The sequence below is a fragment of the Phyllopteryx taeniolatus genome, chromosome 10 (genome assembly GCF_024500385.1).
Source record: "Phyllopteryx taeniolatus isolate TA_2022b chromosome 10, UOR_Ptae_1.2, whole genome shotgun sequence".
In the NCBI taxonomy this organism is placed as follows: domain Eukaryota; kingdom Metazoa; phylum Chordata; class Actinopteri; order Syngnathiformes; family Syngnathidae; genus Phyllopteryx; species Phyllopteryx taeniolatus.
In genome coordinates this window covers 1,098,948-1,115,555 of record NC_084511.1, presented here as the reverse complement: position 1 = coordinate 1,115,555, position 16,608 = coordinate 1,098,948, and the positions used below count along the sequence as shown (strand labels likewise).

The following is a 16,608-nucleotide window of genomic DNA, read 5'->3' as shown; positions in this document are numbered from 1 at the left end:
AGGACAAGTGGGGGGACCCGAGGAAAAGGACAGAAAAGACTGAATGATAGGGCTTACTGGAGGAGGGTAGGTATGGATGGCAGGCTGAGGACGGTGGGAGGCAGTTTGGTGGCGTCCAGGGTGACGCCATGTTCTTCCCGCTGGGTCCTGTTCTGGTCGGTTCATTCTGTCATGAACATGGTTAGGGCGACGGCGAGGAATGCAAGGCAAGAACATGGTGGACCCAATTGCAGGGAAGCAGGGAGGCAAGGCAGGAGTGCGGGAATCTCAAAATAATAATATTTAATTCCAAAAACAAAGGAAAACAAAGAGCATGAAAAAGTCTAAATGCTAAATTAACAAAGTCCAAAATCTAAACACAAAGTAACAAAGAAACACTTGAGTGAACCCAAAACAAGAAACAAGACATGACTGGTGAAATACCTGAGCGACAATGACATGGCAAGACATGTGACAACGACAATGAACCGACGAGAACTGAAAGAAACCAGGGAACTAAATACAAACAAATTGACGAGACAACGAGGGACACCTGGACAAGACGAGTGGCTAGAGAGAGCTGATTGGTCGACAAAGTAGACGAGAACAGGTGGACACAACAACCTAATGAGCACACGACAAACATGGAACACAGGAAAACATTGAACAAAACTAAACACAACCCAAACCAAAACACAGACCATGACACTTTGGTGGGTTCTGTCCCCTTGATCAGTGCTTCTGGCACTGCTGCTGCATGGTACCTTGTGAGCTCAGTGCCCTTAATTTTGCCCCACCTTGTTTCTGTCCACATCTTGAAGGTGAGGTTCACATGCCTTATCAGAGCAACTAATCTTTGTGTGGAAGAAAACAGGTTATAAAGCTTTTGAATGACACCAAAGTAGCCTATGAATTCAATTGATTCCTCGGGAGCATCTGAAATGACCAAATTCAAAGTGTGTGCTTCACATGGCACAAAAAGAGCTCTGGGATTATTTTGTAAGAGTGTGGGTTGAACCAGATTCTGCCCCATTGTCATACGACTGTCCTCTGCAGTCTTCAAATTGAATTTCTAATTCATCCAATTTCTTTAAAATCAGGGATGCCAAATGTTTGCTCGTGGTGTCCACTGCCTTCAAAAATCCCATGAAATGGTTATTTTAAAAAAAGTTGTCTCTTCCACTTCCCATATGCAAATAACACCTGACAATTGTTCTGTGTGGTCGGCATCAGCAGTGTAATCAGAATTACAACATTTAAAAAAAAAAACTTGCCTGCTTTATTTCACTCGCTATTGTTGAAATGATCTTGCTTCTCTACAAATGAACGGGCTAATTTGGAAATGCTGACCAAGGTAGCTGGTGTGACGGGCAGTTCCTCTTTCAATATAGTTAATGTGTTAATTTTTGAGTCAAACATGGGTGTATGTTCAACCTCTTAAAAAAACATTCAGTGGTGTAAAAACTGTTTCTGGTGTCCCCTGAGTGCCAAGTTACAAACTACCAGTGGCTGTTCAATAACAGTGAGATGTGTCAGCACTGCTCTCCATCTCTCCCGCTCAACTTCCAAAAGTGCCATTTCTTAATTTCTCAATTGTTTCCCCTCTCGTTAACCTCTTTCCATGTTTTCATTCAGTTTATGTGCTCATGGTTTCTTTTATGTCAGATGAGTAAAGTCCTTGCATGTTGCCAAATCTGCCAGTCCTGAAGTTGTCAATTGTATCTTCCTTTTAGAAAACAACTTACAGTAGAAGCAAAAGGGGCTGTTGTTGTACTTGGAATCAGCATCAAACTCCTGACCCTATTTTCCCCATTTGTCAGTGTTCTCTGAAATAGTGGCAGTGACAACTTCTCCCATCCCTGTTATTCCTGGGGAAAACCAAGTCCGCTGGAACCTTACTTGTTTCTCTATAAAGCAGCTCTTTGCAGATGCTTTTTTTGTCAGGTGGTGATGGCAATTTAGCGGGGTCGGTTGAAAGAGGCTCATCCTCAGTAGTGGGACTCAGTGGTGGTTGAACTTCCACCATCTCTATTGGACAGCACTTAAAATGGAAAAAAAGATAGAAGTGGACCATATCACATACGCTGAGATAATATAGTTAATTCATTTTTTTCTCTGCAAAATACTTGTAGGAGGCAGGCACACACGCATGCACATACACGAGCACACAAACAAGGGTTGAACAACTTCACATTTGTTGATGATAGTCGAGTCTTCAACTCATCATTGACATTACTTATATATATTTTTTGTCATTGAGCTCACTCACTCTCCCCACACGCCGACTCTTTCATCCAGTCACATTCAGACACTCACTTATTCAATCACTTTTCAGATAACTTCATGGCCTCACAAATTGTGAAACGTTAACGTAACACAACTTTTGGGTCGCTATTCACTACGCTATACAACAATAGTATATGATTTAAAAAACACTGAAGGGAATGCTTTGCAATAATGTATTGTAGAATATTTCATTCGTGTGGATTGTTACAAGAGTTTTAAAAATATGACTGCCTTTGAGACCAGGAAGGTGTCTGTGATTTGGATGAGCGAGTCGAGAGTGGGAGGGTGGTGCCAGTGGAAGGAGGTAGAGGATTGCGAGCGCCTCTACTGTCTGGGGGATGAAGGCTGACTGTTGAGAGTAATGCTGGTTGAATATTTTCTATGGTGACTAGTCATTAATCTTTGCAATAAAGAGGTTATTGGTCGACCACGACAGGCTACTGCTACTTTTTTACTGTTACAGAAGGGAGTTTGGTGAATTTGCTAATGCTGACGTAAGGACTTAAGGCTGCTCATCAACTAGCGTTAGCACATGCCTTTTCAGATGGGCATGCGTAGCACTTTGTGCTTTTGTTATATTTGAGCTTAGACCTGCATATTTTGCAAGTAACCGGTCTCATGTGTAGTAAAATATTGCCATACGTGAGGTACCGCTGCTAGTTTGCTGCAGACCCACCACCTGTTGATTTCAGTTAGGTGTCCGTGTTTTTGCCAAAACACGATTGACGATTCATTGACCGAGATTGCAGCGAGCTAAAGTTGATGCAACCACGACCTGACTAGTCGGTTCAGTCACTAAAACTGCTGAGGAAGGGAAGAAGCAGACTGGCCTTACTTAAGACTCAATGAGCTGTGGAACAAGACGCTCCAAACTATTTTGAGTACACCTGATGTTGCATACAAATACAGTACAATTGTGATATTAAACATGCATGGATTGAACAATATACAATAAATACAGTCAGACTACAAGCACAAGCCCATTGACGCACTTCTGACCTCGCCAGTGATTGGCAAGTTAGTTGGGCAGCTCTGATTTTGGAATTCTTTCAGAAAAATTATCTGAATTGATCACTCTGAATTTAAGCGGACTTTACGGGCCAGAAAAAAAAAAAAATCTTGATCAGTGTAATTCTCTGCTTTGTTATTGGTATTATGTTGATTGTGCTTTGCATTGTATTGTCAGTATTATCTTTTTTTTAACTGTGCAGTGTGTTTGTTGAAAAATATATTTTAATTTCAGTGAGGCTTTTAATAAACCAAACCAAATTAAATCTGTCATGCAATTCATGTTCATTGTTTCTTAGAATTGGCTTCATCACCAAGAATGTGTGTACCACAAACAAGACATTTCATTCAGATTGTACTAAAACTGCACTAAATTAAATTAAATTGTCTTGTGCAATACTGGTAACAGGATACAAATCAATGTCAGTTAAACAAATATTTTGTAAAACATATTTACACATTACCGGTGTTCAGCAGTGGTGTGTTTCCAATCAAATGCAACCAGCTTCTAGTGCTCTCCTCAACATACGTGCCTGGAGCTCAACACATCATCCCAGCGGAGCACAGGAGGATATCCTGTGTAGTACAATGGGGGAAAGGTTTGGGAATTAAGGGAGTACTTACTGATTCAAACCCGTTGGAGACCAGTGCTGTGTGTATAACAGAAACATGGCTGCAGGGGGACTTCCCAGATCAGAGTTACTCCATACTGAGCTCCGGTTCTATTCAGTGGGACACAGGCCTTACACTGACAGGAAGAAAGAAAGCAATGTCACCAGATGGAAGTACTACGAAAGGAGTGGCACCTTAACCGCAGGCAATATTTTGGGTAGTGGTAAAAAAACACAAAACGTTTTTAAGAGTTCTAAAAAAATTACACAGAGATAGAATACCTTCATGTGGACATAACCTTACCCTAATGATTGGTGAAAACTTGAATAAACTGAACAGACAACATATATTTATGAGATGAAAAAAATGAGGCCCAGAGAAACATTTTGTGTCACACACCATGTGCTCCCTATAATTAGGTAGGCTACAGTTTCCCCAGATATTTTTTATTGTAGAAAAGGGTGAGATAATAGTGAGAAATACAGTTAATTTTTTGGAGTATGTGAATACGCACAGCGGCACGGTGGCCGACTGGTTAGAGCGTCAGCCTCACAGTTCTGAGGTGCGGGGTTCAATCCCCGTCCCCGCCTGTGTGGAGTTTGCATGTTCTCCCCGTGCCTGCGTGGGTTTTCTCCGGGCACTCCGGTTTCCTCCCACATCCCAAAAACATGCATTAATTGGAGACTCTAAATTGCCCGTAGGCATGACTGTGAGTGCGAATGGTTGTTAGTTTCTATGTACCCTGCGATTGGCTGGCAACCAGTTCAGGGTGTACCCTGCCTCCTGCCCGATGACAGCTGGGATAGGCTCCAGCACGCCCGCGACCCTAGTGAGGAGAAGCGGCTCAGAAAATGGATGGATGGATGGATGAATACGCACAAACACAGACAAAAATGCATACACATAAGTGCAGAAACATACATACTGTATGCATATATACAGTACAGTATGTACAGCATTCTCCTGTCCACTCAAATCTGAGTGGGAAGAGCAATTTTTAGCTTGTATAACTACAACTACTTACAAAAGGACACTGCAAAACATGCTGCTAAATAGCATGGCTTTTACGGTTGTGACAATGCCCACACCGAGCAGGCAGCTGTCCCCAGCTACTTAAGCATCCATGGCAAAATATTTTATGCAACGGGGAAGTCACCGGTGCTGTCGAGCCCGCTCTGCCAGCTCCGGTGACGGTAATATGGTCCCACCCATCTGGCTCACCAACAGATGGAACAATCACAGTGGCGGGGTCTCCTCTTCTGTAGTGTTTGTTCGGCACCCGCCCCTCCATGGGAGTCCCCACCGTTGCACGAGTAAGTTTCAGTGAGCCGCCGCAATCAGTACTACCTCTTACCGCTCTGCAACACAACTGGGCCGACATTCCATTCATAACAGTGGCCGAGCCATGTGAATTGTTGCCACCCGAGCACACAGCTGGAACACAGCTCCAGCTTCATCCACCACTGCATTCCACTTCGTCAGCAGGTCAAGACCAACAATTCAGGGTTCTTGGATTCCTGCCAATCGAAACTTGTGGACAGCCCGCATTACAACAGCAAAATTTGGTAGGATTGTCTATTGGAACCACTGCCTCCTCATCGGACCAGCCATTGCTCATGGATGAGGTACATCTCCGGATGTCCTTCTCGGCATTAATGGCAAGAGGGAAGAAGCTGTTGGAATGTTTGCTGCTTTTATTTTGCCTTGTTCAATCGCGCCTAACTGAAGGAAGGAGCTGGAATGGGTGGTGACAAGGATGCGGAGACTCCAAGAGGATTTTGCACGCCCTTGTTTTAGGCCAGGCAGTGTACAAGTCCTCAAGAGTGGGTAGGTAGCCTTGACTGTCCATTGCAGTTTGATTTTGTCCTTCTTTGTGGCAGCACCAAACCAGACTGTGAAGGATGAACATCGAACCGATTCAATGACCTCTCTGTAGAACTTCCTCAACAGATCCTTTGGCAGGCCGTACTTCCTCAGAACTCGCAGGAAGTACCTCCTCTGCTGGGCCTTTTTGAGGATGGAGTTGATGTTGGTCTCCCACTTCAGATCCTGAGAAACTGCAATTCCCAGGAACTTGAAGGTCTTCCTGGTTGACACAGGTAAGATGCACAGCGTGAGGGGCAGCTGTGGTGAAGGATGTTTCCTGAAGTCCACGATCATCTCTACTTTCTTGAGTGTGTTCAGCTCCAGCTTGTGTGGGGCACATGAAAGCTCAAGCCCCTCCACTTATTTTCAATACGCAGACTCATCAGCGTCTTTAATGGGGCCGATGACTGTAGTGCCTTCTACAAACTTCAGGAGTTTGACAGCCAAGTGTGCTGAAGTGCAGTCGTTCGTGTAGAGAGAGAAGAGCAGCGGAGAGAGGACATATCCTTGGGGGGCCCCGGTGCTGATGGTGCATGTGGATGAGATGGTGGAGAACCTTGGAGGAGAGGAGCTCAGTGATGATGGTGTTGAACACAGAGCTGTAGTCTACAAACAGGATCCTTGCATAGGTCCCTGTGCCATCAAGTGTGGTGTTCATGTTGGCCTGGGGGGAAATTTTAAACACCGGTGAGTATGAAGCAAACTTGTGGCATGTAGAATGACTCACAGTTAAAAAACAGCGACTCTAAGTCCGGGCTGCAGTGTGTGTTAAGCTCTGTGCCATCAGTACACCATTTTTCATTGATGTGGATGCATATTCTGCCATCTTTATTTTCCCTGATAGCTCTGTGTCGCGTTCTGCTAGGTGTAGTTGAAAGCCGGGCAGCAGTACGGCACCATTGGGGATGCTTGCCAGTTCTCCGTAAAGCAGAGGGCAGCAGAACCAGCAAAGTCTTTACTGGTCCTTGTGAGGAGATAAAGCTTGTCCATTTTGTTCGGTAGAAAGCGTAGATTTGCAAGGTGATTTGACAGAAGAGGCATTCGAAAGCCACACTTTTGGAGCTTAACCTGCACTCCGGCATGCTTTCCTCTGTGGCATTGTCTTCTCATCCTCTCCCATGTGCTACAGAGTGCAGTCGCTCCACCCCTGAGTAACTCCGTGAAAAAACTTTTTTGATTTGTGAAAGCTGGCAGAAAAACATCCAGAAAGTACTGTACTCCCCAGTGCATAGCAAGTCTTCCCTCACGGAAGTAAGTCGTGTAATGTCTCCAAAGAAGAATGAAAAAGACCAAATCATGGTCAATACTAGAAAGCATGTTACTGAAGCATCCACCCTGGTAGGCGTAGGTTCAGTGGATGGTTGAAGGATTTGTGTTTCATTCGGAAGTGCTGCTTAACGTTGACGGTCACGCTTTCTATTGGAGACACAGTCTTGCAACATATGAGATGCAATGGTTTTGAGCAGGCCTTCGGAAGGATAGAAAAGTACTTGTCCATCCATTCATTGTTAAAAAAAAAATACAACAACTCTCTTTTCTGAGTTATTTTATGAGTATATGTGCATTTTAATCCTTCAGAAAAAAACATTACTGTATAAACTTCAATAATATTAACTAAGTATACTATGTATGCATGCTGCATTTTGACCATTTTCAAACACTAAAACTTCCAGTCAGTCAGGTTCTACATTTAGATTTGATGACATTCAGGCCAGAAAAGGCTGATTCACACAGATGTGTCAATCACTCTTATTTACTGAATAATCCTGCCACCTTGGTCGTAGCGCTTTCATGATCCCGTCGTCGGTAAAGGCCGTTTTGTGCTTTATGGAGGCTCTGCTGTTTCCTGCGGGATTTTAACAGCTGGCTCTTCTTTGAACCAAGGCAGGATCTTTCACCTAATCAGCTACCTGGTACACACCTGAACTCCAAAGAAGTTGAAGATGTGGATTTGGCGATATTCCATTCCACTTTGGATCTTTTACCGACTGCTACTCACGCTACACACACAACACTTACTCACATTTGTCAAACAAAAATATGTTACTCACACTTTGTGGGGATAATAGTTCGTATTTTTGTGCACTCTTTGCGAACACTGCTGTGAATGTGTGTGCAAATGGTTGTTTTTTTCTATGTGCCCTGCGACTGGCTGGTGACCAGTTCAGTGCGTACCCCGGCTCTCGCCCGAAGATAGCTGGGATAGGCTCCAGCGCGCCCGCGACCCTAGTGAGGATTAAGCGGTACAGAAAATCGATGGATGGATGGATAGTTCTTGTGTTACATGTTACATAATTGGCCATGTGTCCCTATTCCACTTCATACCACACAGTTTGAGAATCTCTGTATTATTCTATTATAGTACCTATCCCAAGTCCTTTTATCCTGCCTCACTAAGGAGACAACAACCAAGTTAAAATGCTTGCAACTTAGTAGGTAGAATATTATTATTTCCACTATTAAAGACTGAGCTTGTAAACATCCATCCATCCATCCATTTTCAACACCGCTTATCCTGGTTAGGGTCGTGGGGCGCTGGAGCCTATCCCAGCTGACTTCGGGCGAAAGGCGGACTGCACCCTGAACTGGTCGCCAGTCTGTCGCAGGTCACATATAGACACGGACAACCATCCGCACTCACATTCACACCATCACTGAATGGGAACTGAACCCTGCCCGCACCAAATTCAGGCGAGTGTACCATTACACCATCAGTGACAGCTTGTAAACATTTACATTAATTTAGGAGGTCAAAACAGTTTCAGCCTTGAGCCTGCTCTCGTAACATATATTACAGAAGCAATTTTACAGATGTTATTTGAACCTCAAGTGTAAATATGGATTCCAGGCTGTCACAGTCACACTTCATTATCTACCCACCTGTTGCACATACATTAGTGCTGTAACTGTGAGCATGTCACGAGTAATAAGCTTGATCATGCTCAATAGAAAAACACAGAAATTCCAATGGGTGTGGGACTTGGGTACACCCAGAGCAGATTTCTATGAAAATGTACACTATATCCATAATGATTCTCTCATTTGAATAAGATGCCATATACAGGTATATCAAGTATGAGTAAAATGTATGTATGAAAGTACAATTTGTCCCAAAGGTTACCCAAGTAAATCTAACGGAGTACATGTAGTGCATTTACAACCCACTTCTGGACTGGAAGAGTCACAGAAAGGCATGAGGAACTCTATTGGCTCCAGCGACCCTAACCAGGATAACCGCTGTTGACAATGGATGGATATTATACACTGGTGACACGGTGGACGACTGGTTAGCACATCTCCCTCACAGTTCTGAGAACCGGGGTTCAAATCCCAGCCCTGCCTGTGTGGCGTTTGCATGTTCTCCCCGTGCCAGCGTGGGTTTTCTCCGGGCTCTCCGGTTTCCTACCACATCCCAAAAACATGCATGCTAGGTTGATTGAAGACTCTAAATTTCCCGTAGGCGTGAATGTGAGTACGAATGTGCTCTGCGATTGGCGGGTGACCAGTACGGGTGTACCCCGCTTCTCGCCTCAAGTATAAGGATAAAATATATTTTTGCTTAATAAAGAGCAATTGTGAATACAAAAGAGAAAATGAGACATTTCACTTAATAATGAACAACCAATTGGTCTCCTCTTTTAGATAATCAACAGTATTTTTCTTAAATTCAAATTATGCATATAGCAGGAAACTGCATTATCTTGTCTACAAAAATTTCTAGTGTGGCGATTTCAAGCACAAATATAAAGAGATTTCAGTTTAAACTTGGCATTTCTTGTGAGTATAAAAACATAAGGCTTTAATTTAAAAAAATAGGAACACAAGTTTGTCATCTCGCTATAAAGGTACAATTTAATCCAAGTGGGGTATCTCAGTTGGAACATTCGGCGGCACTAAGTTAAAATATTACATCAAAAAGAGGAGAACAAAAGGACAAGCAGAAGAATGTAGTTTCATGTCGAATAGATGCTAGCTGTGTGATGATTGATTGGTAAATAGAGTGAACAAAAAAAAGAAATACAGTAGAAGACTGATTTCTGAGAATACACGGACTGCAATGCGGATTTTATTTTATTATTTTTTTGCAATAATTAACATCCTTATGGTTACGTTAAATTTCGTTTACATTTCTGTGTATGTTAACAGTGGTTCTTAGAATGTATACCTTATTTAGCTGTCACATTTATTGTTGATTTATGTTGTACTGTGCGGCACGGTGACCGACTGGTTAGAGCGTCAGCCTCACAGTTCTGAGGACCCAGGTTCAATCCCTGGCCCCGCCTGTGTGGAGTTTGCATGTTCTCCCCGTGCCTGCGTGGGTTTTCTCCGGGCACTCCGGTTTCCTCCCACATCCCAAAAACATGCATTAATTGGAGACTCTAAATTGCCCGTAGGCATGACTGTGAGTGCGAATGGTTGTTTTTTTCTATGTGCCCTGCGATTGGCTGGCAACCAGTTCAGGGTGTACCCCGCCTCCTGCCCGATGACAGCTGGGATAGGCTCCAGCACGCCCGCGACCCTAGTGAGGAGAAGCGGCTCAGAAAATGGATGGATGGATGGATGTTGTACTGTTTTTTGTTTGCGTGCTCAACTCAGCCAGCATAACAATCACAGTTTGATAAGTCTCTGATCGAAAATCAGAGCTTTACCATTCGGACTAGTGTGGATGATTCAGTCCTGGACAATGTGTTCCATTGCAAAACTCCCTTTACGAAGCCTCTTTGCCCCATTTTGTACTTGATAGCGGCATTTGTTTACATCCATTTTGCTATCATCAGTAGCTGGGTGCATCGCTATAATGCTCTGGGCAGGAACGCTGATTTCAAACTATTTCCCATGGATTCTCTCGGCTTACTTAATTAATTGTTTATATTAATGTCAATTTATTCATTTTCATTTCCTTAAAATTTTAACATTTTGACATGAAATTAAGAGTTAATAGTAATGATTTGTTTTACAATCCCAATTCCAATCCCATGATTTGCAAATCATGTTCAACCTATATGTAATTGAATACATTACAAAGACAAGATATTGAATGTTCAAACTGATAAACTTTTTGTTTTTAGCAAATAATCATTAACTTAGAATTTTATGGCTGCAACACGTTCCAAAAAAGCTGGGACAGGGTCATGTTTACCACTGTGTTAGATCAACTTTTTTTTTAACAACATTCAATAAACGTTTGGGAACTGAGGACACTAATTGTCGAAGCTTTGTTGGTGGGATTCTTTCCAATTCTTGCTTGATGTACAGCTTCAGCTGTTCAACAGTCAGGGGTCTCCGTTGTCATATTTTACGCTTCATAATGCGCCACACATTTTCAATGTGAGACAGGTCTGGACTGCAGGCAGGCCAGTCTAGTACCCACACTCTTTTACACACTCTGAAGCCACGCTGTTGTAACACATGCAGAATGTGGTTTGGCATTGTCTTGCTGAAATAAGCTGGGGCGTCCATGAAAAAGACGTTGCTTGGATGGCAGCATATGTTTCTTCAAAACCTGTATGTACCTTTCAGCATTAATGGTGCCTTCACAGATGTGTAAGTTACCCATACCAATGGCACTAACACAGCCCCATACCATCACAGATGCTGGCTTTTGAACTTTGGGTCGATAACAGTCCGGATGGTTCTTTTCCTCTTTGGCCCAGAGGACACGACGATCACAATTTAAAATGTGGACTCGTCGGACCACAGAACTCTTTTCCACTTTGCATCAGTCCATTTTAGATGAGCTCGGGCCCAGAGAAGCCGGCGGTGTTTCTGGGTGTTGTTGATAAATGGCTTTTGCTTTGCATAGTAGAGTTTGAAGTTGGACTTACGGATGTAGCGCCAAACTGTATTTACTGACATTGGTTTTCTAAAGTGATCCTGAGCCCTTGTGGTGATATCCTTTACACATTGATGTCAGTTTTTGATGAAGTGCCGCCTGAGAGCGGCACGGTGGGCGACTGGTTAGAGCGTCTGCCTCACAGTTCTGAGGACTGGGGTTCAATCCCTGGCCCCGCCTGTGTGGAGTTTGCATGTTCTCCCCGTGCCTGTGTGAGTTTTCTCCGGGGACTCCGGTTTCCTCCCACATCCCAAAAGCATGCATGGTAGGTTGACTCTAAATTGCCCGTAGGTGTGAATGTGAGTGCGAATGGTTGTTTGTTTGTATGTCCCCTGCGATTGGCTGGCAACCAGTTCAAGGTGTACCCCGCCTCCTGCCCGATGATAGCTGGGATAGGCTCCAGCACGCCCGGGACCCTCGTGAGGAGAAGCGGCTCAGAGAATGGATGGATGGATGCCGCCTGAGCATTCAATGTTGGTTTTCGGCCTTGCTGCTTACATGCAGTGATTTCTCCAGATTGTCTGAACCTTTTGATGATATTATGGACCGTAGATGATAAAATCCCTAAATTCCTTGCAATTGTACGTTGAGGAACATTGTCCTGAAACTATTCGACTATTTCCTCACGCACTTGTTAACAAAGAGGTGAACCTCGCCCCATCTTTGCTTGTGAATGACTGAGCAATTCGGGGAAGCTCCTTTTCTACCCAATCATGGCACCCACCTGTTCCCAATTAGCCTGTTCACCTGTGGGATGTTCCAAACAGGTGTTTGATGAGCATTCCTCAACTTTAACCAGTCTTTTTTGAAACATGTTGCAGCCATAAAATTTCTAAATTGATTATTTGCTAAAAACAATCAAGTTTATCAGTTTGAACATGAAATATCTTGTCTTTGTAGTGTATTCAATTAAATATAGGTTGAACATGATTTGTAAATCATTGTATTCTGTTTTTATTTGTTTAACACAACATCCCAACTTCATTGGAATTTGGGTTATAATATAATTACTGCATATTTAATGTGAATCTTTACCAAATTTTTACCCACTAGAGGCCACAGTGCCTTTAGCATTTGTTAATATAGTCCTATCCATGTATCCTGCATGCAAACATCACAAGTAGGTCAAATTAAGTTCACCTTCATGGTCTACAGTGCATTAAGGTTCATCCGGAAATGTCACCTGAAGGCAGAATATCCGTAACTTTTTGTGAGCAGTGTATAACCAAACAACATTCACAGTCACATTCACAGCTATGGACAATTTAGTCTTTAAGTCAGCTAACATGCAAGTTTTTGAAATGAAGAAACCCAGGTCCCCATTGAGAGAGGAATTTTAGAAATTTTGGATTTTACTTTTTACTTGAATAGCAACAATGCTGAGAGTTATAATTATACGTGAAAGATAACACTGAGAATAAGCTTGGTTGGTTTGTACTATAATCATAACAGTGAATAATATGATTAGTTTTTTTGTAAATATAAAAAAATACCCTTAATTTAAGAAACGACCTTTTCGGGAACAATGTACTACTTTTATCATCGTATTAATCAAAATGTATGGGATATCATAGCCAAGATAAATGGACATCTTAATGCCAGGGAACCCAAAATAGACACTCATTAGTGGCAGCAGTAGTCAAGTCTTGGTTTATACAGTTTTTCTTTTTCCTCAGTAGGTAACAATCCACAACTACCATAGCGTGTCACAAACTGGCTTACTGCCAGCCCTTGAAGAGTGCAATTGACAGCATGATCATTTGAGTTATCTGAATACAACAGTCCTTTACGGGGAGTTCTGTATGTTTAAAAATAATTATGGTTGCTTCAAATTGCTTATTCAAAGGATTACGTCAGAGAAAATTCTAAAAGATAGTTGTTTTATATCGGGATGCCTTAAAATCCCTGTAACATGAACATAAAAATGGCGTAAATTTGACAAACTGCAAAGATGCGTTTTGAACAAACATGCCAAATTTCAATCAATAAAAAAAATAATTGCCAAGTATATGAAATCCGGCTACAAAATGGCGACAAAGTGAGACATTCTCTCAGCTTTCAGATACTGTGGGAATGTCAGCTGAAATCGCTGAAAATACACCCCACGCCACTCTTACTGTCACTCGAATACGTTTACATTTCTAACATATGCCTACACATCTCTATATGTTTCTGCCATGAAAATAGCTCTGCTTAATTAAAGCCTTCAGTGCCTGGATTACATCCCATGACATGGAAAAGCCCCATGAGAACGCTGTGCTTGACGCTGTTGCTTGAGGGCGACCAGGCTTCAAGACTGGCAACGGTGTTCTCCAATACGCTTGGAGCTGTGTGTCGGTCGACATAACATAACCATTGGGCACAAGCATGTCTTTGTGCGCGTTCTTCATTTGTTTTCGACACTTTCTTCTTTGGGGTTGGCGGACTGTAGGCATCGAAACTGGGAAACATCCATCCATCCATCCATTTCTTCACTGCTTTTCCTCACTAGGGTCGCGGACGTGCTGGAGCCTATCCCAGCTGTCTTCGGGTGAGAGACGAGGTACACCCTGAACTGGTCACCAGCCAATCGCAGGGCAACTGGGAAACTAAATTTTTAAAATTTGAACGATTCCGGGAGAACCGCAATATTAGTCCCGGTTCCAATCGGTTTGATGCCCAACCCTATTTATGATGCTCACAGGTTTATGGCTTTGACCTTTGACCTTTAGGGGGGTTTGTTTTGATCACGTGACTTCACTATGGCACAATGGTACCTGGGTATTACAGGGTAGTTGATCACTCAAGTAGGAGGGGTTGACAGCAAGCAGGCGTTAGTGAACGTTCACAAAACAGATTCCACGCTCCTGTATCTCTAGGAGAGGGTAAGTGGGTGTTATTTTAAACCAACAAAGGTGCCTCTTTTAAACAATATCACCGTTATTTCTTTCTTTTTTTTGTCCTCTTCTGCTGTTAGGTCAAGCGGAATGGAAGATCTGTATCCCTTTTATGCTGGAACAGTTTTACAGTGTCACAGTGGAGTTTTTAAGCTTCCACTGTGGTTTCTTAGTATTATAATTGAAGTTTATTGAGAATCAGTCAAACAGAACAAAGTTTCTAGAGGGGAGAGAGAAACGAAGACAAAAGACAAAGCACTAAACAAGAAGAGAAAAGTAAGTCGTTACATTATCTACAACAATGAAAAATTAAATATGAGTGACTGGACAAGATAGAACAAGACAAGGACAGGAGAAGAAGCATGCAGGACAAGGGTCATGGTGTACAATTTAAGTGTGGTGGGATTGACTATGTAAATTATAAGTCTATCAGACGAGACTATGAGTGAGGGGATACACAAGCAATTCGCATATTCATGAGTTATTTGTCGTAATAAGTGAGTGGCCCCACACTCAGTGAAAGAGTCCCAGGGGTGTGTGCCTGCGGATACATGCAAGTGAATTGACACCGTTTTACATGCACATAGACTGACAGAAGTTTCCTGTAATTGCTGTGCCCTCACCACGGAGGCTGAAGACCCCACCCAATCAATCGAGGGGCGGGATTGGGCCCTGGGGTCCACCCAAGTGCAGCCTGGTGGACGGGACACGTCTCACACTGAGGGACTGCCAGGGCCCCAACTGGCAGTCGGGGCCCTATCCCATGTATTAATGCCCCCCCCCCCCCGAGTGGTGTGGTGCATTAAAAGGGTCGGGCTCATCAGGTCGGACAACCGCCGACGAAGAGGGCTGCCCCACCCAGACCCGGAGCACCGACCCTGGGACTAATTATATTTTTCTTATTTTTTTTAATAACAAATTATTACAGCAGAATCTAAGGATGGAAACCATTTAAATGTGGGCTTAAATTGAATCATTGAAAATAAATTGATTTGAGGTAAGGTTTTCATTTTTATTGTAGCTATTTTTCCCAGTAGTGATATAGGCAAGTTATTCCAGCCTCTAGTTTTAAATCAGCTGAGATTTTTTTCCAAAAGTGGCGTGTAATTTAGATTGGTTAGCTCTGTGAGTTTTGATAAAATATTAATTAATTAATATTAAATACTTAATGTTTCAAAAAGGAATAGGGTAATCTGGGATTTGATCTGCAGGAGTCCATGAGTTTGCTTTTATTGGGAGTATTGTTGATTTTGTCAGTTGATAGAGTAGTTTGATATTTGTGAAAATGATTTAATGAGGTTGAGACTGCCTGAAGAGAATACTTGGGTTCCTGTAACTAAAGAAGAATATCATCAGTATATAGATTGATTTTGTGTTCTGTGCTCACCCCTTGCGGCCTACCGACAACACGGACTCCTACCCTGCCCTCGTTGGAACCCTGCCAATCCCGGATTTAGTTCTCGGAGTTCCTTTGTTCACTTCCAAGCTGCAATAAACCGTTATTCACAAACGCACCTCCCTGTCCTCTCTGCATCTGGGTCCAATTTACAACCTGAATCCTGACAGACATACTACGCATTGATCGCATTCAGTGATTTTAACCATTCGTCCTGATGTCCTCGCGAGCATAGCTTTCACTGGCAGCCGTTTCTTCAAGCTAACAGCTAATGTTGAGTCAGTCAAGCACATGAAAACAAGCACACATACTCCATAATCTTAAGAGAGTATACATAAAGTTATGAGAGGAGAGGAGACCGGCATGCGAGATAGATTCACCACTGCAAGGTAAGCTCAAGCGGCAGCAGCAGGGAGATTTATTTGAAAAGAGTAGTTTATATTTCAGAATCAGAATCATCTTTATTTGCCAAGTATGTCCAAAACACACAAGGAATTTGTCTCCGGTAGTTGGAGCCGCTCTAGTACAACAGACAGTCTATTTACAGAACACTTTGGAGACATAAAGACATTGACAAAAAACAATTGTGCAAAAAGATGCAGAGTCCTCTAGCACTTAGAGCAGTTCGAATGACTAATATTGCAATAGTCCGGTGCAATGACCATTGTGCAAAGGGCGCTGAGACTTCAAGGATTGTATGCGGTTTAAAGTGACGAGTAGTGCGATAATCTGGGACAATGTTGGTTGTGCAA

The 16,608-nt window shown here is 42.8% G+C and overlaps 2 long non-coding RNA genes across 2 annotated transcripts; one reads left to right on the top strand and one right to left on the bottom strand.

The window, feature by feature from the left end:
• Nucleotides 1–257: 257 nt before the first annotated feature.
• LOC133484767 (uncharacterized) lies at nt 258–5,238 on the bottom strand. The gene is made up of 3 exons (XR_009790488.1): nt 5,042–5,238; nt 3,738–4,021; nt 258–2,020 (listed from the first exon to the last, which is right to left on the bottom strand). It is a non-coding gene; the product is annotated as an uncharacterized LOC133484767 (long non-coding RNA).
• Nucleotides 5,239–5,496: 258 nt separating this feature from the next.
• LOC133484924 (uncharacterized) lies at nt 5,497–16,141 on the top strand. The gene is made up of 4 exons (XR_009790539.1): nt 5,497–5,712; nt 5,822–5,984; nt 6,129–6,438; nt 14,541–16,141. It is a non-coding gene; the product is annotated as an uncharacterized LOC133484924 (long non-coding RNA).
• Nucleotides 16,142–16,608: the final 467 nt, after the last annotated feature.